The following is a 21,123-nucleotide window of genomic DNA, read 5'->3' as shown; positions in this document are numbered from 1 at the left end:
GACCAGATTGTCCTGGGATGTAACAATAACAGAGTCTATGAATGAGTACTGATAGAGATGGCTCTGACACTAGAAAGGGCAATATGTATATGCAACCTGCAAAACAAACAGAAATACAAATTAAAAGCCTAGCAAAGGGCACAGAGCATAAGACTGTGAGTAGCAGAGTTAAACCACCAAGTGAAATGTTCACAGAAATTAAGTTGGCCAGGGACAGATGCATGAAAACAAGAAACACCGCCCCAATGTGGCAACCAGAATGATTACTGGAAATGCCCAGCATCCAAGTATAGAAACTGTAATAGAAAGAAAGAGGGAAAGTGCATGTACTATGTGCAAAAGAGGGTTCCTCAAGTGAAGAGGCAGACCTGTTCTTACACACAATAATGGAGGAGGTTGAAAACTCAAAAGCTTGGCTCATTAAAATGTGCACAAGTGACACTTGTATGGCACAAGGTAGATGCTGGGGCACATGTAAATGTAGTAACAGAAACTGAAAGAGAGAGAGAGAGAGATGTAAGGAGCATATAAAAGTGGATGAGTCAAAAGTATCTGTGAAAGACTATACTGACGGAACAATTCCATGGGAAATTGGGAGAGTTCACAATGACACTTAAATACAAAGGGGAAATGATAAAAGAACTTGTGGTGGTAGACAGGGGCAAGCAACCAGTCTTGGGCCAACACGCACGAGGTGCTTAGTCTTAAGTGAATATATGCCGCAGAGAGACAAAAAGATGATATTGAACCAGATATGAAAATATTAATAGCATCATGTGAAGACGTTTTCACAAGAAATGGGTGCCTCCCAATAACATGCAAGGTACAGGTAAGAGAAGATGCAGAACCTGTAGTACGCGCTACTGAAAATGTTCTACAAGCTTTCAGAAAGAGCCTAGAACTGGAAAACGTGACAGCAAATGGTATCATACAGGGAACAGAAGAATCAACATATTGGATTCAGTCCATAGTAATTGTAGAGGGAAAAAAGGAGGGAGTCTATGGCTGCATACAGACCCTAAGGACTGTATTTCCCACTTTATGCATCCGATGAAGTGAGCTGTAGCTCACGAAAGCTTATGCTCAAATAAATTGGTTAGTCTCTAAGGTGCCACAAGTCCTCCTTTTCTTTTTGCGAATACAGACTAACACGGCTGTTACTCTGAGACCCTAAGGAGTTGAACAAAAACCTAAAAAGAGAATACCTCCACTCGCCCACAAGAAGTGAAAAGTTGTCAGAAATTGCAGCAGCCAAATTCTTCAGCAAATTAGATGCATCGGCAGGATTTTAGCAGATCCCCTTGGACACGGAGAGCTCCTAGATCGGCACTTGGAACACACTATTTGGCAGATACCGCTTCCGAAGACTGCCTTTCCAATTACATTTGGCTCCAGAAGTAGCTCACCATGTAATGAGCCAGATGCTGGAGGGTCTAGCAGGCACGAAAGTGTACATAGATGACATGATAACTTGAGACAGCACTGCCCTTGAACATTAGGAATGAATGACGAGAGTACCTAAAATTGTAAGCACTAATAACCTTAAACTGAATGAAGCCAAGTAACAATGGAAATAACATGCTCAGGAGAGAGACGGGTCTCAAAGGACATCTTGTCCAGTGAATCAAAGATTCAGGCAATACTGAACATGCTGAGACCTGAAGATAAAAAGGGCATTCAAAGACTGCTAGGCATGTTGAATTCTGTGAGCAACTTCATACCTAACTATAACACTTGCACAAGCCACCGTAAATCTCTCCTCTACAAGATTACCAAATGGCCATGGCTGCCTGAGCATGGAAGACAGTTTGGTGAGTTAAAGCACATTCTAACATCAGCTCCAGTGCTGCCACTTTTTGACTCATAGAAACTCTCCACAGATGCCTCAAAAGTTGGGTTGAGAGCAGTACTCTTATAGAGTCAAGGAACTGATTTGTTAGCAGGCTCATATGCATAGAATATGAGGCCTAATCAGCGTGGAGTAGAGTGGAAGAATTATTTCTTGTGCGTGCTTACAACACTCTTGCTAATACATCCAAGAACAATGTTTGCTTTTTTTTTTTTGCAATAGTGTTACACTGTTCACCCATATTTAGCTTGAGAATTTGGCTAGATTGGTACTGGCCAGTCAAAGCTACCGTGCTCAAAGAGGACTTACCTCTCTCATACTCAATTATCACACACAAAGGTAAAATCTTACAAAGGAATGATGAGCATCTGCTTCAGATACCTGACAACTTGGCCAAAGACAGTGAAGTGAGAACAGATGTACACGTTGAAGGCAATTCACAGACTGACCATGTTATTGACTGTGATAGGGTGTACTCCCCACTCTGGCTCTGAAAGAGCTAAATTAGGCCAAGTGGGCCTAATCAGCCAATTAGATTGTAAACTGGTAACATTTAGGCTGAGGGAAGCTCAGCTCTGAGGGACAGGTGGGGATTCTACAAAGCCAGGAGGCTGGCAACAGTGTGAGGGGCTGCAACAACGTAGTCTGCAGTCACTTCCTTGGAGAAGGGAGATGGGTCTGGGGGCTACAGAGCCAAGGTAGCCTACAGTCACACTCCCTGGGAGGAAGGAGTCTGGGCTGGCAGATCCAGAAGAAGGTAGGAGAAGGCTCTGGGAAAGGCAGCTGGGTTCAGTAACGAACAGACTGATTAGAGGTTCCTGAGCTGGAACCTGAAGTAGAGGGCAGGCCCAGGTTCCCCTGCCAGTCACTGAGGGAGGGGCACTTAGGACAGTGAATGGGAAGACTGCCTGAGACTGCTGGAGAGAAAGGATTTTGGTACACACCCCTGGAAGGGGAAGCCACGTGGTGACCTGACCGGATGGCTAAGTCACAAAGAGTAGGCTGCAGATCCTAGAACAAGAGATGGGCCGCAGAGAGGAAAAGAAACAGAGTTATGGAGTATAACCACTGGAAGGAGCATTGGCCTGGCAGAGCTAATGGCCAGGAGTAGGCCTGTGGTGAGTAGAGTATTTAATCACATTGACCATGAGATGAAATAGTCTGTTACAGACAAGCCTAAACAGGGTTTTGCAATACAGCAGATCAGGAGGATTGCTGAGACATGTTCATGTTCTGTTGGAGCAATTTAAAGAGGTGTTAAATCAGCTATTATATTTGTAATAGTTTTAGTTTCATTTAACGGCATTTTAGTTCAGTAAACAAATTTAGAAGGGACCTAAAAAGTGGAGGATGTGCTATAGAGTAAGTCCTCCAGGAAATGCAGAGATGACACATTTCCTGTACACTCCAGATCCAGTCTTTGGTTTCCAATGACACACTTCCTGCAGGGGCAGAAACAAGAAGCCTAGCACAGGGCAGTTCCCGGCTACTGCTACAAAGAACAGCAGGAAGTCTGTTGTCTCATGGGAACACAGTTTCTATTCATAACAGAGGGTTTATCTTCTTGACACCAGTCTCTGCTCATCAGTGAGACTCCACAGTAACACGGCTTTATTTCTTAGAATTCAGAACAACAGATGAGCTCAAAAACAGAGAGACAAAACAGACTGCTCCCTGAGGCACAGAGCTTACCCCACTTTGCTTTAAACTGGCTCTTTGCAGACTGACTGCGCTTGCATGTTTTGCTATAGAGACCTCTAGCCTGCAAGTAGGACTAGGGACCTCCCCCAACTCTTGAAGTGTTAGCTTGCAGTTCCAACACAGTCCCCAGTACACCACAGGAAGGGCTATGTTTGAGGGCATGGTTCTGCTCTCTCTTATGCTGGTGTATATCAGGAGTGACTTGGCACGATGCATTGGAGCCAATGGAGTTGCCCCAAATCTCTAATGGTGATCCTCCACTTGTAAGGCAGTGTGTTTGCCATCACCTACGCACAGGCCTGACCACCTTTACCAAGGGCCTGGTGTGATACCCTAACTCATGCCGCATAGTACCTTGCACCAGGCATCAGCCCATCACGATCACTCCTGGTCCACAGTGCTACTGAGTGTGAATAAGAGCAGCTTGGAGGCAAACATCTGTGCGGTCCAGAAGCGGCTGATTTGATACACATCAAGAAGACAGGAAGGAAGGCTGAGCTGTGGTAGGGCTGCAGGATGAGGAAAAGCTATCTAAATGTCATCCCAATCCATTTCCGGTGAGTTTAATTCATAAGGGCAGGGAGAGCACAAAAATTAAGACAGATTCACAGAATGCATCAAATGACAGCCACAAAACACCTCTGGCGCCAGAGTTTCATTCCAGTTTTATCTTTCCCAAGATGCACTTTATGGGGATTCCAGGGGGAAAGGGAATCAGATTCAAACCAATATTTAAAAGTGCTGGCATGATGTGTAAAAGCAAAGGTAAAAACCAAGGGGGAGAGGGGAATACATATAGGAAAGGCTTTGCACAACAAACAGAACAAGGAGCGCATAGGAGGAGGGGCATGGGTATAACAGAAGCAGGTCCTCTCTTCCCTCAGGGAGGGACCTTCTGGCAGTTGCTGAGGGAGAGATCCTGCCTTCCCTCAGGGCCTGCAAGGTAGAGGTCATCCTTTTGCCTGGTCTGCCCACAAGTGAGCTGTTCTGCTCCCTTTTAAATCCTCCCCCAGTCTGTGCATCCCTTGCAGGTGTGTTGGGGTGGGGCTGGCTGAGGCCAGAGTAGCTCCTTAACCCATTCTTGCCCAGTGTGAGGTTTGTATTCCGCATCACAAGGCCAAACAGCCGGGAGAAACCTTGAAGTTATAGCTTTCCACACTGTTAACGGCTAACGAGCCTAGAAGGCCTGAGGGCCTATTTTTGCAAGGAGAGCATTTTGTTGTATTGGGTACATTGATCTAATGCCACAAATGCATATTTTGGGTAAATCTGATAGTCTTTAAGGTGCCACCAGACTCCTCGTTGTTTTTGTGGACACAGACTAACATGGCTACCCCCTGATATTTTGGGTAGCAAATTATTACCCCACCTAGTGGTAACAATGTGAATTTTGAATCCTTTTTAGCCTGGCTTGTCCTTAAGTCCTTGGAAGGCAACTTTAGATGATGCTTCTTGCAGCAGGCATTCTTTTGCCCTGCATCATCCTGGCTTTTCTGTTGCGGAGTCAGGAGGAGGCTTGGGGAGAATCCACTTTGCTGCCTGAAGAAGGCTGCATTCTAATCCAAAAGTTTGTTAATTTTGGTCCTGATTTCCTTCCTCTCCTGGAAGGTGAAAAGTTTTTCATGGAGCATGAATTCCAGATGAATTTTTCAGATTTCTGGGTAGAGATAACTTTTGTAGACCACTCTCCCCTTGTCCCTGGTAGCTTGCTAAACCATTGCACTCATTGATGTGCTGTTCATGCACCATTTCCCTGAATAGCTCCTCTGCATACTTTGATGGGATCCCACCACTTGCCTAGAAAATTACTAGGTTTTCCAATTTTTCTAAAAAATGAAGGGCTTCCCCTGCCACAAACAAAGTCAGAGCCAGTATTAGTAAATATCCCCAAAACACGACTTCAGCCTACCCTGCATCACCCAGATCCAGCTTCCTATTTTTTTTTTTTTTTTGGTATTGATTTAAAGTAAAATCAACAGATTGACGCACAGTCAATCTGTGGAACTCTTTGCCAGAGGATGTTGTGAAAGCCAAGACTCCATGGGCAATCCTTTCTTTCCTCATGCTGTGCTTTGATTCCTGGAGTGTGCCCAGAAGCCCGGCTCCCATCCCGAGCAGCTTGGCTGTTCTGTACCCTGCTGTGTACCTAAACTTCCCTGTCTTTCTCTCCTAGGACCTTTTCCTATGTGCTCGTCCTGGCCCCTTCCTGGCTTGTCCCTGACCTTTAAAGGATAAGCAAATTATCTCAAGTGCCTATACACGAATGCACGAAGTCTGGGAAACAAGCAGGGAGAACTGGAAGTCCTGGCACAGTCAAGGAATTATGATGTGATTGGAATAACAGAGACTTGGTGGGATAACTCACATGACTGGAGTACTGTCATGAATGGATATAAACTGTTCAGGAAGGACAGGAAGGGCAGAAAAGCTGGGGGAGTTGCATTGTATATAAGGGAGCAGTATGACTGCTCAGAGCTCCGGTATGAAACTGCAGAAAAACCTGAGAGTCTCTGGATTAAGTTTAGAAGCGTGAACAACACGGGTGATGTCTTGGTGGGAGTCTGCTATAGATCACCGGACCAGGGGGATGAGGTGGACGAGGCTTTCTTTCGGCAACTAACGGAAGTTACTAGATCGCAGGCCCTGGTTCTCATGGGAGACTTCAATCACCCTGATATCTGCTGGGAGAGCAATACAGCGGTGCACAGACAATCCGGGAAGTTTTTGGAAAATGTAGGGGACAATTTCCTTGTGCAAGTGCTGGAGGACCCAACTAGGGGCAGAACTCTTCTTGACCTGCTGCTCACAAACCGGGAAGAATTAGTAGGGGAAGCAAAAGTGGATGGGAACCTGGGAGGCAGCGACCATGAGATGGTCGTGTTCAGGATCCTGACACAAGGAAGAAAGGAGACCAGCAGAATACCAACCCTGGACTTCAGAAAAGCAGACTTTGACTCCCTCAGGGAACTGATGGGTAGGATCCCCTGGGAGAATAACATGAGGGGGAAAGGAGTCCAGGAGAGCTGGCTGTATTTTAAAGAATCCTTATTGAGGTTACAGGGACAAAGTATCCCGATGTGTAGAAAGAATAGTAAAAATGGCAGGCGACCAGCTTGCCTTAACAGTGAAATAAATCCTCGCTGATCTTAAACACAAAAAAGAAGCTTACAAGAAGTGGAAGATTGGACAAATGACCAGGGAAGAGTATAAAAATATTGCTCAGGGATGCAGGAGTGAAATCAGAAAGGCCAAATCACACCTGGAGTTGCAGCAAGCACGAGATGTTAAGAGTAACAAGAAGGGTTTCTTCAGGTATGTTAGCAACCAGAAGAAAGTCAAGGAAAGTGTGGGCCCCTTACTGAATGAGGGAGGCAACCTAGTGATAGAGGATGTGGAAAAAGCTAATGTACTCAATGCTTTTTTTGCCTCTGTCTTCACGAACAAGGTCAGCTCCCAGACTGCTGCACTGGGCAGCACAGCATAGGGAGGAGGTGACCAGTCCTCTGTGGAGAAAGAAGTGGTTTGGGACTATTCAGAAAAGCTGGAAGAGCACAAGTCCATGGGGCCGGATGCGTTGCATCTGAGAGTGCTAAAGGAGTTGGCGGATGTGATTGCAGAGCCATTGGCCATTATCTTTGAAAACTTTGAAAACTCATCCCGATTGGGGGAAGTCCCGGACAACTGGAAAAAGGCTAATGTAGTGCCCATCTTTAAAAAAGGGAAGGAGGAGGATCCTGGGAACTACAGGCCAGTCAGCCTCACCTCAGTCCCTGGAAAAATCATGGAGCAGGTCCTCAAGGAATCAATTCTGAAGCACTGAGAGGAGAGGAAAGTGATCAGGAACAGTCAGCATGGATTCACCAAGAGCAAGTCATGCCTGACTAATCTAATTGCCTTTTATGATGAGATAACTGGCTCTGTGGATGAAGGGAAAGCAGTGGACATGTTGTTCCTTGACTTTAGCAAAGCTTTTGACACTGTCTCCCACAGTATTCTTGCCAGCAAGTTAAAGAAGTATGGGCTGGATGAATGGACTATAAGGTGGATAGAAAGCTGGCTAGATTGTCGGGCTCAACAGGTAGTGATCAATGGGTCCATGTCTAGTTGGCAGCCGGTATCAAGTGGAGTGCCCCAGGGGTCGGTCCTGGGGCCGGTTTTGTTCAATATCTTCATAAATGATCTGGAGGATGGTGTGGATTGCACCCTCAGCAAGTTTGCAGATGACACTAAACTGGGAGGAGAGGTAGATACGCTGGAGGGTAGGGATAGGATACAGAGGGCCCTAGACAAATTGGAGGATTGGGCCAAAAGAAATCTGATGAGATTCAACAAGGACAAGTGCAGAGTCCTGCACTTAGGACGGAAGAATCCAATGCACCGCTACAGACTAGGGACCGAATGGCTTGGCAGCAGTTCTGCAGAGAAGGACCTAGGGGTTACAGTGGACGAGAAGCTGGATATGAGTCAACAGTGTACCCTTGTTGCCAAGAAGGCCAATGGCATTTTGGGATGTATATGTAGGGGCTTTGCCAGCCGATCGAGGGACATGATCGTTCCCCTCTATTCGACATTGGTGAGGCCTCATCTGGAGTACTGTGTCCAGTTTTGGGCCCCACACTACAAGAAGGATGTGGAAAAATTGGAAAGAGTCCAGCGGAGGGCAACAAAAATGATTGGGGACTGGAACACATGACTTATGAGGAGAGGCTGAGGGAACTGGGGATGTTTAGTCTACGGAAGAGAAGATTGAGGGGTGATTTGATAGCTGCTTTCAACTACCTGAAAGGGGATTCCAAAGAGGATGGCTCTAGACTGTTCTCAGTGGCAGCAGATGACAGAACAAGGAGTAATGGTCTCAAGTTGCAGTGGGGGAGATTTAGGTTGGATATTAGGAAAAACTTTTTCACTAGGAGGGTGGTGAAGTACTGGAATGCGTTACCTAGGGAGGTGGTGGAATCTCCTTCCTTAGAAGTTTTTAAGGTCAGGCTTGACAAAGCCCTGGCTGGGATGATTTAATTGGGGATTGGTCCTGCTTTGAGCAGGGGGTTGGACTAGATGACCTCCTGAGGTCCCTTCCAACCCTGATATTCTATGATTCTAGATAATACTTAGTCCTGCCTTGAGTGCAGGGGACTGGACTAGATGACCTCTCGAGGTCCCTTCCAGTTCTATGATTCTATAATCCTTCTTCCGATACCTCACATGGCCTACTTTATATGCAATATCACTATTATATATAAATATAAATATCCCACGAGATACAGAATATCACACTCTACATATTTTTCTGATTCTGTGAGTGTGCAAGAGCAAAATGCCACTGGCTTCCACTCAGAGCCACACTGTGTGACAATACACCACCTACGCCAGAGTTGCTGGCATCCACACTGACCATTGTGGCTTTGTGTACATCATAGGATTTGAGAACTGGAGTTGTTGAGATAATTTCTTTTACCTTTCTGAAGGCAATTTCTTGATTTGCCCCCCCCTTCTCCATAGCCAGATATGTTGGACTTTAACAGTTCATTCAGTGGATTTGTTACTTGTAGGTATCCACCAAGGTAATTTACCATTCCCAGTACACGTCTCAGTTCTAGTACATTAGTTGGTGCATTGAATTCTTGAATTGCTATGACTTTCTCAGGGCTAGGACTGATTCCATCTTTATTCCAGCTTGATCTGGGTTAGGCAGAAAACACATTTTTCCTTGTTTAGCTTCAGTCCAGACTGACTGATTAGGCTTAGGACTTTGTTGAGGGTTTTGTTGTGTTCTAGTATTGAAAATACATGTATCAGAATATCGTCCATGCAAATTACAATTCCATTTCTGTTCATTAACAGTTCTACCATCTTTCCCTGGAAAGTTACTGGTGTACTACTAATCCCAAAAGGTGACCTTCGAAAGCAAGATTTCCCAAAGGATGTGCTAAATGTAGTCAGTTTAGCACTTTCTTTGGCTATAGGTTGGGCCCTATCAAATTCACAGCCATGAAAAACACGTCATGGATCATGAAATCTGATCTCCCCCTGTGAAATCTGGTCTTTTGTTTGCTTTTACCCTATACTATACTGATTTCACAGGGGAGACCAGAGTTTCTCAAATTGGGGATCCTGACCCAAAAGAGAGTTGCAAGGGGGTCACAAGGTTATTTTAAGGAGGTCGCAGTATTGTCACCCTTACTTCTGCATTGCTGCCTTCAGAGTTGGGCTGCCAGAGAGAGGCGTCGGTTGGCCGGGCACCCAGCCCTGAAGCAGCACCACAGAAGTAAGAGTAGCAATTCCACACCAGGCCATCTTTCCTTCTGCGCTGCTGCTGGCGGCGGCGCTGCCTTCAGAGCGGGGCTCCCGGCCAGCAGCTGCCGCTCCCGAGCCGCCCAGCTTTGAAGGCAGCGCTGCCGCCAGCAGCGGCAAGGAAGGAAGGGTAGCAGCACCGCACCCCCCCACACAATAACTGCAAATCCCCCCAACTCCTTTTTGGGTCAGGACCCTGACAATTACAACATCATGAAATTTCAGATTGAAATAGCTGAAATCATGAACTTTATGATTTTTAATATCCTAGCACCATGAAATTGACCAAAATGGACTGTGAATTTGGTAGGACCTTAGCTATAGGAATTTGCCAGAATCTACTCAAAGCATCCAGCTTGGAGAATACTGTAGCTCCTTTCACGCTGCGGAGGATTTCATCCAGTGTTGGGAGGATATATTTTTTCTCTCACAATGTCTTCAATCCACACAGATAACATATTTTTACGTTTTTCTTTATAAGTGGTACCACTGGGGCACACCATGCTGTTGGCTCAGATTTTTGTAAATATGCCAATCCATTCCATTCACTTTAACACAATTCCCACTTTATGAAGAAATGGGATAGGAATCCTGCAATGTGTATGTACACTGCCTGGGTCAGCATTGTCTTTTAAGGTTATTTGTACTGGATCTCCTTTCAAAAGTCCAATATCACCAAATATTCCATTGAGTTCTTCCACCTTTCTAGCTAGGCCCATGATGGCTGCCTCACTGCAGTTGAGAAGGTTGTTGGTCTGTGGTCTTTTGATCCCATGCAGTCTGAATACATAGCTTTCATCTTTGTAAGTTGTTTCTGTGGTGAACTGGCCCATACAATTCAGAATACCTCCAGGGCAAATCAGAACTGTCTCAGGTGACTTTAGCTCCAGGAAGGGGTTGAAGGTTACCATATGTCCCTTCTGAGATGACTGTGACATCAGCCCCTGAGTCAATTTTAAAGTCAATAGTCTTTCCTTGAATATTCAGTTTCACTCTCCAGGCAGGCTCTATGTCATCACAAATGATGCATCCTAGGAACAATGGCTATTGATTGTCATATGAGTCAACTCACTGACTGCTTTCATCTGGTAAACAGCTGCAAAATGTCCATATTTTGGGTATCTATTACACTGGGTGCCTCTGGCTGGACATGCATAATAGGCCAATTGGATATGATTTTCTTCCCACACCTTGTGCGTATAGGCTGGAATTTGTCTCTCTTCTAGGGTTGCCAGGCGTCCGGTTTTTGACAAACAGCTCCCCAGGCCGTTAAAAGTAACGTCGATAGCTCAGCGGGGCTAAGTCAGGCCCCCTGCCCGCCCTGGCTTTGTGCAGCTCTGCGGAAGCGGCTAGAAAGTCCGGCCCCCTAGGCGCAGGGCGGTCAGGGAAGCTTTGCAAGCTGCCCCTGCCCCCTGCGCCCATTGGCCGGAAACCATGGCCAATGGGAGCTGCAGGGATAGTGCCTGCAGACAGTGCACAGAGCTGCCTGGCCACGCCTCCACCTAGGGACCGGACATGCTGGCCACTTCTGGGAGCAGCATGGAGCCAGGGCAGGCAGGGAGCCTTCCTTAGTCCCGCTGTGCCACCGACTGGGAGCCACCTGAGGTAAGAGCCGCCCAGTGGGAGCCCGCAACCCAAACCCCCTGCCCCAGGTCGGAACCCCTCCCCCACCCTCACTCCCTCCCAGACCCCGCACCCACACCTGCAACCCAAACCCCCTGCCCCAGGTCGGAACCCCCTCCCCCACCCTAACTCCCTCCCAGACCCCACACCCACACCTGCACCCCAGCCCTGTGCCCCAGGTCGGAACCCCCTCCCCCACCCTAACTCCCTCCCAGACCCCGCACCCACACCTGCAACCCAAACCCCCTGCCCCAGGTCGGAACCCCCTCCCCCACCCTCACTCCCTCCCAGACCCCGCACCCACACCTGCAACCCAAACTCCCTGCCCCAGGTCGGAACCCCCTCCCCCACCCTAACTCCCTCCCAGACCCCACACCCACACCTGCACCCCAGCCCTCTGCTCCAGGTCAGAACCCCTTCCCCCACCCTAACTCCCTCCCAGACCCCGCACCCACACCTGCAACCCAAACTCCCTGCCCCAGGTCGGAACCCCCTCCCCCACCCTAACTCCCTCCCAGACCCCACACCCACACCTGCACCCCAGCCCTCTGCTCCAGGTCAGAACCCCTTCCCCCACCCTAACTCCCTCCCAGACCCCGCACCCACACCTGCAACCCAAACTCCCTGCCCCAGGTCGGAACCCCCTCCCCGACCCTAACTCCCTCCCAGACCTGCACCCCCACCCTCTGTTAAAGGGTCTGGACTACAGCACAGACTTGTATTAACACACCCAAAGGACCTCTGGACAGCCTTCTGCTTGGCACAATAGACGATCCCTTCCTTCACTGTCTGCCTGCAGCCAGTCAGCAAACATTCCCTGATCCTAGGTTGGAAAACAAGCTGCAATGTGGGGCAGTTTTGCAGCTCTTGCTTACATTCTAACCATAGCAGCCAGGCATGGGGGATGCATACATTCCTGTCAGGGGTCCACTCACTACTAGGGCATCTCCCCCTGGCTGCCCTGGGGCTTAGCTCCACTCGTATCTGATACCCACTTCCGCTGCTTGTTCGTGCACCTTGCCACACCCCATCGTGCAACTCGGGGTGCTCTCTCTTCGTAACTTGGCCCTCCAGCCAGGTCACTATAGTCCTCCCCTTCTGGGGTATCAAAGTCCCACAAGATGAACCATCCCAGGCAGTCTCCAATTCCACTGTGCCACTTCTCCAGTGGCTGGTAGGGGAACTCGGGTCTGCCCACTACTCCAGCTTTCAGCAGAAAGGCCTCAGTCCGGCAGTCATGGTCTGCCCACTCCCAGACCCTGTTGCTATTTCCCTGTGTACCTTCCTGTTTTTCTCCTCTAGGTATGCCCTTCCCTCAAGGCCAGGATCTTAGAGCTTCATCTCACTCCCTAATGCCCCAAGAGGGACTGCTGAACAAGGAGTAATGGTCTCAAGTTGCAGTGGGGGAGATTTAGGTTGGATATTAGGAAAAAAATTTTCACTAGGAGGGTGGTGAAGCTCTGGAATGTGTTACCCAGGGAGGTGGTGGAATCTCCTTCCTTTGAGGTTTTTAAGGTCAGGCTTGATAAAGCCCTGGCTGGGATGATTTAGTCTGGGATTGGTCCTGCTTTGAGCAGGGGGTTGGACTAGATGACCTCCTGACGTCCCTTCCAACCCTGTTATTCTATGAAGCCTGCAGTCACTTCCCCTTCTGCTGTCAACTTCCTGGCTTTATCATAGCCCCACCTGGGCCTTCTCCACTGGGCTCTAGTCCCACTCAGGGGTTGCTTATTCATCTTAATTCCCCTCAGGGGTGGCCTATTGAGCTAATTGGCCCCCTTTGCAGCCTCATGAACCCTTTCAAGGCTGGTGTGGGGTGAACACCCCACCACAAATCTCTAGCTGTCTGAGTGCACTTTAGAGCATACCACAAGGGGGTCAGACAGGCACTGTTGCTGACGGAAACCTTCCACTCAACAGAGGCCCACATCCCAGCCTGAAAACAGGACACATCGTTGGCACCGCCTTAACAAAGGCCCCCTTCATACATATTCTCTACTGGACTTAGCATTGGACCTGGCTATTGTTCTCTCCTTGTAATGTTGCTACAAAAACACTCATTTAAAGCAAATTCATAGAATCATAGAATATCAGAGTTGGAAGGGACTTCTGGAGGTCATCTAGTCCAACCCCCTGCCCAGAGCAGGGCCAATCCCAACTAAATCATCCCAGCCAGGGCTTTGTCAAGCCTGACCTTAAAAACTTCTAAGGAAGGGGATTCCACCACCTCCCTAGGTAATGCATTCCAGTGTTTCACCACCCTCCTAGTGAAAAAGTTTTTCCTAATATCCAACCTAAATCTCCCCCACTACAATTTGAGACCATTACTCCTTGTCCTGTCGTCTGCTATCACTGAGAATAGTCTAGATCCATCCTCTTTGGATCTACCTTTCAGGTAGTTAAAAGCAGCTATCAAATCCCCCCTCATTCTTCTCTTCTGTAGACTAAACAATCCCAGTTCCCTCAGCCTCTCATCATAAGTCATGTGTTCCAGACCCCTAATCATTTTTGTTGCCCTTCGCTGGACTCTCTCCAATTTCTCCACATGTGTGGAGCCCAACACTGGACACAGTAGTCCAGATGAGGCCTCACGAATGTCGAATAGAGGGGAACGATCAGGTCCCTCGATCTGCTGGCAATGCCCCTACTTATACACACCAAAAAATGCCATTGGCCTTCTTGGCAACAAGGGCACACTGTTGACTCATATCCAGCTTCTCGTCCACTGTCACCCCTAGGTCCTTCTCTGCAGAACTGCTGCCTAGCCATTTGGTCCCTAGTCTGTAGTGGTGCATTGGATTCTTCTGTCCTAAGTGCAGAACTCTGCACTTGTCCTTGTTGAACCTCATCAGATTTCTTTTGGCCCAATCCTCCAATTTGTCTAGGGCCCTCTGTATCCTATCCCTACCCTCCAGTGTATCTACCACTCATCCCAGTTTAGTGTCATCCGCAAACTTGCTGAGGGTGCAATCCACACCATCCTCCAGATCATTAATGAAGATATTGAACAAAACCGGCCCCAGGACCAACCCTTGGGTCTTGATTTGTTAACCAGATCGGAACCAACCCTCCCCTCCCGCCCCCCGTAAAAACTGCTACATAAAGCCAGCAAGGAAGTAAACCTCCTCCCTGCAGGACTAGATTCATAGATTTCAAGGCCAGAAGGGACCATTGTGAACATCTCGCCTCAGCTCCTGCACAGCACTGCCCCAAACTAGAGCAGATCTTTTATAGAAACATCCAATCTTGATTTAAAAATGGTCAGGGATTGAGAATCCACCACAACCCTTTGTAAATTATTCCAGTGACTAATTATGCTCACTGTTAAAAATGTACACCTAATTTCCAGTCTCGATTTGTCTAGCTTCAGCTTCCCACCACTGGCTCACATTATACCTTTCTCTACTAGATTGACAAGCCCATTATTAAATATTTGTTCCCATGGGAGTACTTTTAGACTATAATCAAGTCATCCCTTAAACTTCTCTTTCTTAAGCTAAATAGATTGGGCTCATTGAGTCTATCACTATAAGACATGGTTTCTAATCCTTTAATCATTCTTGTGGCTCTTCTTGGAACCCTCTCCAATTTATCAATATCCTCCTTGAATTGCGGAGACAGATTTCCAGCAGCAGTTGCACCAGTGCCAAATAAAGAGAGAAAATAATTTCTCTCCTCCTACTCAAGATTCCTCTGTTTACGCATCCAAGCATCGCATTAGCCCTTTTGACCACAATGTTCAGCTGATTATCCACCACTGCCCCTAAATCTTTTTCAGAGCTCCTATTCATTTTCAAGCAGCATCAAGCTAAAATAGCTAGGACTTTTCTTCAATCTAAATAGTTTCCCTTAACTCAGTATTGTTGAAACACAAGTCAATGGCGATAACAGGCATGCTGGGAACTGTAAATATTTTGTGGTACATTAATTATGGCACAACACTATTTTGTTTGCGACTAATAGATTTCTGGCAATAAAAATTCCATGGTTAAACAAGCAATTATTGAAATATTTTATTTCACGCTGAAATCCCAGCTCTGGTGCCAGTGGTGTTTAGTTCATTCTTCCTGAAAGCAGGAGTCAAAAGGACAGACAGGCCAGTTTCACATCCATGCTGTCAAACTGGAACAGAGGAGCATCAGGTACAAGGTCTTTTAGTCAAGGTTTGGCAGGTATGGATTGGAGATGCACGTGTGTTTGTAGACACTCAACAGTACATATACAATGAAATTAGTGCATTCCCCAGCAGGGTGTATGCCCTGGAGTTTACAAACACTTTGCAAAATTGCAAGGGAACTCCCCTTTTGAATACACAGTTTTGTATTCGCAAACATGTTGCTGCAAATATGTATACCCAAAGATGATAATTCTCGTTAAGGATCCCAAGCGAGGGCACGATTTGTCACACCATGCCACTCTAAATAGCATCTGTGCCCGCACATTGTTAACAGCATCTCTGCTGCACTTGGCAGGTGTTAACTCTTTTGACCCAAGCGACTAGCCAAAAATTCAGGATCTAGTAGGTTGTTCCTTTTAGGAGGAGAAATTGGTGATCAGTATTTTTTGATGCAGGTTTGTTTGCAAAAAATGTACAAATATCAGGAAATGGTTTCTTTTGCTCACCTCACCAAGAACACTCTTTTCAGCCTGCATCCTGACCCAAAAACCTTCTTCCAGCATCAGCCCCAGGCTTCTTCCAGCATCAGCCACTTTGCTTTCAGCTGCTCCTTTAGCCTGTATAACCCCCAGTCTTTTCTGTCTGTTCTGCTTTCCTTTCCCCCATCTACCCAAAACAATACTCAGCAAAAGCCCTTGGGCAGGTTCATATATGTCTTTTGTCTTAGATGGGACTTATGTTTACCATTATGTTAATTGAAAGGTGAGTTTGCACTCATCAGTCTCAATGGGGTTTTATCAGAACTCATAACAATGTTCATATAATGTATGACTATTAATCTTTACACACCGCTTTGCAATTAGAGCAAGATAGGTGACTTTTTTAAAGGATGAATAATGTTTACCAACCCTGAAAAACTAAAATTATATTTGAAAAATGCTTTTTAGTGACTCTAAGACCTGGGTTTGGTTTCCTTGCTGTTGGATTTTGAGAGAGTGCTGGCTTTTCGTGCTCCTTTCATTGCTGACTCCCGCCTTTTCACCGATTGTCTATGTGATAGTGAACCCCGAGTCTGATGCTATTCTTGCCTGCATGCACTTGCTAAAATAAAACTAAATAAATGTGTGTTTTCACTTCTTTGGAGGGCTGCTTTCTGTTAGGAGCTGATGTAAACGGCTGCCCAAAGGAAGCCACATGTGCAGCACAAGAAGAATTGCTTTTTTGATGCCGAAGGATGACGCTACCTCTTCTTGAGCACCATCTCCTGGCAACTCAGATTAACTAATTTTGACCTGTATGCAGATGAAGCATACTCCCATAACACTTTACATTTAAATACATTATTGGCCAAACAACGCCAGGCCCTACATGCAACTCAATGGTATGACGATGAGAGGTTAATAAGACTGGGACTTCTCAGATTGGAAAAGAGATGACTAAGGGGGGATATGGTAGAGGTCTATAAAATCATGACTGGTGTGGAGAAAGTAAATAAACGTTATTTACTCCTTCTCATAACACAAGAACTAGGGGTCACCAAATGAAATCAATGGGCAGCAAGTTTAAAACAAAACAAAGAATTTCTACACACAACGCACAGTCAACCTATGGAACTCTTTGCCAGAGGAGGTTGTGAAGACCAAGACTATATATAACACGGTTAAAAAAAAACCTAGATAAATTCATGGAGGATAGGCCCATCAATATTAGGCAGGATGGGCAGTGATGCAAAACCATGCTCTGAAGTGTTCCTCACCCCCCTTTGCCAGAAGCTGGGAATGGGTGACTGGATGGATCACTTGATGATTCCCTGTTCTGTTCATCCCCTCTGAAGCACCTGGCCCTGGCCACTGTGGGAATTCAGGATACTGGGCTAGATGGACCCTTGATTTGACCCAGTCTGGCTGTTCTTATGTTTTCGTTTCTCTGTCTGTTTCGATGTAACATGATAACCTCTGAGGACAGGACAAGAAACAATGGGCTTAAATTGCAGTGAGGGCGGTTTAGGTTGGGCATTAGGAAAAACTTCCTGATTGTCAGGGTGGTTAAGCACTGGAATAAATTGCTTAGAGAGGTTGTGGAATCTCGATCATTGGGGATTTTTAAGAGCAGGTTGGACAAACACCTATCAGGGATGGTCTAGATAATACTTAGTCCTGCCTGAATGCAGGGGACTGGACTAGATGACCTCTTGGGGTCCCTTCCAGTTCTATGATTCGGTAACTTCCAAATGTAGCTTCCAATCAATTCCAAAATGTCAGGGAAAGTTCTAGGCATCAGTGGGCAGAATCCTACTGATTTAGGTGAAAACTGAAAAACCAGAAAAGTATTAGCATTTAAAAGGTTGGTCCCTTGCTCTCCTTGCTGAGAGCTGCCTAACAGCTATTGGGTGGGTGTTCAGTCAGCAAGGGGAGACAGAGGGTGAAGAGCATGAAGGAGGCTTCATTCCTTCCTCCCGATGTTAGACAGACAGAGAGACAAGTGAGCCAGCAGAGGAGTAAGTGAAACCAGGTGCCCTGTTATTCACAAAGGACAGGGATTTAGAGGACCCTTATTTCCATAGGGTCTGAACATCTCAGAATGGAGTTTCCTTTTACACTTGTGGATGATGTAAGGATACCTTTATTAAAGAGTCTATGTTGCTCATATGGTATGGAGATCAGGGTCTCTAAGTGGACAGAAAATAGGGCAATGTTTCCAGTCCTACTGGAACCCTCAAGCATAAAGTTAAAGTTGTGTGGTTGTCTTGCATGATGGACGCCCTCACCTGTGAAATTTCGAATGTTCTGACATTTGAGGTTCCAGGCGGGGAACTGGATATACAAAAGCCTTACCTTAGCTGAGCATTTCTCTGGCTTTCTGACTTGAGTTATGGTTGTGAACTTCCAATTCAGCAAGGGGTGGAAGTCTAGCCTGTCCCCAAGTCCTCAAAAATAATGAGTTGAGCCCCAAGAAATTGAGAGATTCTTTTTAAAAGAAATCATGAAATTTAAATAAACTTGAGGGTTGTTTTTTTTTATTTGCCTTCCAGGTTTAGCCTTTTAGAAGTTGCATTTTCAAGCTCTTTCCTACTATCATGAGGGCCAGAAACTTACTTTAAAAAAATGCTATTCTCAGAGTCACATGATTCCAGGAACTGGGGCTTTAAGAAAATACACCAAATAATATTGCAAGCCTTTTGATAAAATCATGAAAGTTGGTGACTTGGGTAGCAATCTTAAAGTTGCTTTCACAGGGCAGCATGACAACAGCACCAGCCATTCTCTGCAGCATGAGCCAGTCTTCCTTTCCAAAAGCTGCACCTGCTTAATCCCAGAAGGATCTAGACTCCCCCCCGGCCCTTGCCCTTCATTCTACATTAAACTGTGTAGAAAGCTGGTGGGAGTCCATGGACTTTGCTGTCAACCCCACCTTGATGACACCTGTTCCAAAGATTAATCAGCGCCACCACGATGCCTAGATGAGATCAGCATCTGGCTGAAGAACAGCTGACAGAAAAACAACCCAGACAAGTCCAAAGTGAAGCTGGTCAGAAGGTGAGAGTGAAATTATCCGGAGAAATGGCCATTTTACAATCTCCATGCCCACACTCCACCTTCCACTGGGGGCATCTGTGAAACTTCCAGGTCCTGTTTGACTTCATACCAAGCTTACAAGAGCAGGTAGCTTCAGTGGTGATGAGTTTCTTCTCCTGGCTCCAATTCCCCAGGAATCTTCACCCCTACTGTTCAGCAGAGACCTGGGCCCAGTGATCCAGGCATTAGAAATCTCCAGACTGGACTGCTGTAACTCTCCGTATCTGGGTATGAAGGTGACTGCAATGCAGAGGCCCCAGCAGCAGTCCCTGTCCTCAGTGGGATTGGCCACTGTGAATGCAACAGTCCTATGCTCTCAACCCTTCACTGGCTCCTATGGCTAGCTCTTAGTCTTCATCTTCCAGGCCATCAACAGGTTACCACCCAGCTCCACCAATGACTACATCTACATGCACAACCCACCACTAAAGCCAGCTCCACTGGGATAATGCATCTTTCAGAGCTCAAGGTGAAACATGAGAACCAGAGAGGACATTCTTGGTTGATGGGATTGGGCTATGGAACAATTTTCTCAAGAAGATTAGATTAATCTAGAGCCTGACCACTTATGGGCCATGCTGCAAGACCCTCCCACCAGAGCCAAATTTACTGGGGGAGGGAACGAGCACATGGAATACCCCAAGCAGAGCCTCAATCTACCATGGAAGAGCAGAATCCACAAGAGGCCTGCTAGGGACTTTGCCATGCAGACCTAATTTACCTGGGGAGCACTTATGTAGTGCAGTGATGGGCACTCTAGAGAACTCTGAGATAGATTATGCTCTCTTTGAAGCTTTTCATTATCTATAATCACCATTATCACCTGCTTCATGCCTCATTCTGGCATGTTTCACACTTATGTGGTGAAATGATGTGTTCTGACTGTTTTATTGTAGCTGATGCAGAATAACCTCAGAAGGCTGCATGATGATGGTATCTCATGATAGTTTTTTGGAACGTTGACAGGAGAATCTTCCTTCTCCTAGGTTTCTATATGTGGCCATGAACAGAAGATGACCTAATCGGGTTAACTATCTTCCTGTTTGGGAAAGTATCTAGGTAGGAGGTTAACGTTGGAGCATGGCCTCTAGGATATGAGGTTACAAATTATGGTTGGGATTTTCAAAAGCACCTAATGTTGGTCTAACTATGCTCCCATTGTAGTTAATGGGGGATAAGAAATTGACTTCAATGGGAACAATGTGTCCAGTGCATTGATGAGCTGACTGACCTCTGAACAGACCAGCAACTTCACTAGGTTTGTGGTAAAGATGCAGAATGAAGTCTTCTCACATGTTAAGCACCCACTCGTGTATGAAAATAAACCTTTGGGTCATAAACTGTGAAAACCTCAGACACCCTATATCTACTCCCCCCCCCCACTATCTTCAACGAAGCCCTCCATCTCCCAGAATTTTGTCTTAGAGAAATGCCACCTTTAACACCATTTGTTGTGTTTCTGCTCTGTTTCAGATCTCTTCTGTAACCCCAGAACTATAGCTTATGGCCCCATTATACCCAGGAAAAGGAAAACACTTTTGCTTCTTTGCCCATTAATTTCAGCAAGATTTTTTGGGTTTTGAGAGCACATCCATTCCTTATTGGAAGTTAATGTTTTTGTAACGTTTTAACGCTGCAGCAGGCTTCTTTAAGAACAATTTTAAAATTATTATAAGTCTATATAAGTTGTTTACACAACTTGTTTGTATGTTTGCATACAGTACACACATGATTTGTTAAAGCAGGGGGAAGTTAGTTTTCTGAGTAGCATGTATGCTGGTTGTATTCATTTTCCTCTTCTTTTAGATTTGCACAAGAGATCTGGAAAGACAGACTTTCTAGCTGAAAATGTTTTGGGAGAAAATTAAGGCCCTGATCCTGCAAACACCCATACATATTTAACTTCATGCACTGGGAACTCAATGGAGCTACTCATGTGTGGATAGTTAAGCATGTGTATGAGTGCT

This window comes from Chelonia mydas, chromosome 11, assembly GCF_015237465.2.
Source record: "Chelonia mydas isolate rCheMyd1 chromosome 11, rCheMyd1.pri.v2, whole genome shotgun sequence".
NCBI lineage: Eukaryota > Metazoa > Chordata > Testudines > Cheloniidae > Chelonia > Chelonia mydas.
Note: the sequence above shows the minus strand (reverse complement) of the source record.